This window comes from Arachis duranensis, chromosome 2 (genome assembly GCF_000817695.3).
Source record: "Arachis duranensis cultivar V14167 chromosome 2, aradu.V14167.gnm2.J7QH, whole genome shotgun sequence".
Classification (NCBI taxonomy): Eukaryota; Viridiplantae; Streptophyta; class Magnoliopsida; order Fabales; family Fabaceae; genus Arachis; species Arachis duranensis.
The window spans coordinates 881472-882747 of NC_029773.3; the positions used below are offsets into that span (position 1 = coordinate 881472).

General features: G+C 46.3%; 1 protein-coding gene across 1 annotated transcript in view; it reads right to left on the minus strand.

Annotated features, from left to right (window-relative positions):
• Nucleotides 1–1276, minus strand: part of LOC107472613 (very-long-chain aldehyde decarbonylase CER1) — a gene marked incomplete in the record, with an annotated part of 18792 nt that overhangs the window by 6403 nt on the left and 11113 nt on the right.

Sequence of the window (1276 nt, forward strand, 5' to 3'; positions counted from 1 at the left end):
AAGGTTCTACAAGGTCCTGAGCTAAGGTACCGTAAACTAGAGAAGTTTGCCTACTCCTTAGTGATAGCCTCACGGAGGCTACGACCTTACTTCCAGGCTCATACGATAAGAGTTCGTACGAACCAGCCCATGAAGCAAATCCTTCAAAAGACGGATGTTGCAGGGAGAATGGTTCAATGGGCGATAGAGCTCTCCGAGTTTGATTTGAGATACGAAACTTGGACTGCAATTAAAGCCCAGTGCCTCGCCGACTTCATTGCAGAATACGCAGGTGAACAAGAGGAAAAACCGACTACATGGGAACTATATGTAGACGGATCCTCCAACAAAACAGGGAGCGGCGCAGGCATAATATTGGTAGATGGAAAAGGAACCTAGATAGAGGTTTCCTTAAAATTTGAATTTCTGGCTTCAAACAATCAGGCAGAATATGAAGCCTTGATTGCAGGATTAAAATTAGCAGAAGAGGTTGGCGCCGCAAAGGTGACAATCTACAGCGACTCACAAGTGGTGACTTCCCAAATAAGCGGGGAATGTCAGGCAAAGGACCCCAATATGAAGAAATACTTGGAAAAAATCTTGGAACACCTAGGGCACTTTGCGGAAACCGAGGTCAAGCATATAACTCGGGATCTAAATAGCAGAGCTGACGCCCTATCCAAGTTAGCAAGTACCAAACCCGGGGGAACAACAGAAGCCTGATTCAAGAAACCCTCCAAGCGCCCTCGGTATCAAAAGCAGAAGATGAACGAGAGGTACTTGAGGTAGTCGGCCTGAACCTCGGATGGATGAATCCCTTAGTCGAATACCTGAAATTCGACATCCTCCCCAAAGAGGAAAAGGAGGCTAAAAAGATCCGAAAGGAAGCACAACATTATACTTTGGTGAGAAATATCCTTTACAAAAGAGGGATATCAACACCATTGCTGAAGTGCGTACCGACCTCAAGAACCACCGAGGTGTTGGAAGAAGTACACAGTGGGATCTGCGGAAACCATCTCGGAGCAAGGTCGCTGGCCAGAAAAGTGATCCGAGCAGGATTCTATTGGCCAACCTTGCAGAAAGATGCCACAGACTTTGTGAAAAAATGTCAGCCATGCCAAATGCATGCAAATTTCCACGTGGCTCCACCAGAAGAGCTCATTAGTATAACTTCCCCCTGGCCTTTCGCAAAATGGGGGATGGATCTGTTAGGTCCTTTTCCCCAAGCACCAGGGCAAGTTAAATACTTAATCGTGGGAATAGATTACTTCACAAAGTGGATAGAAGCAGAACC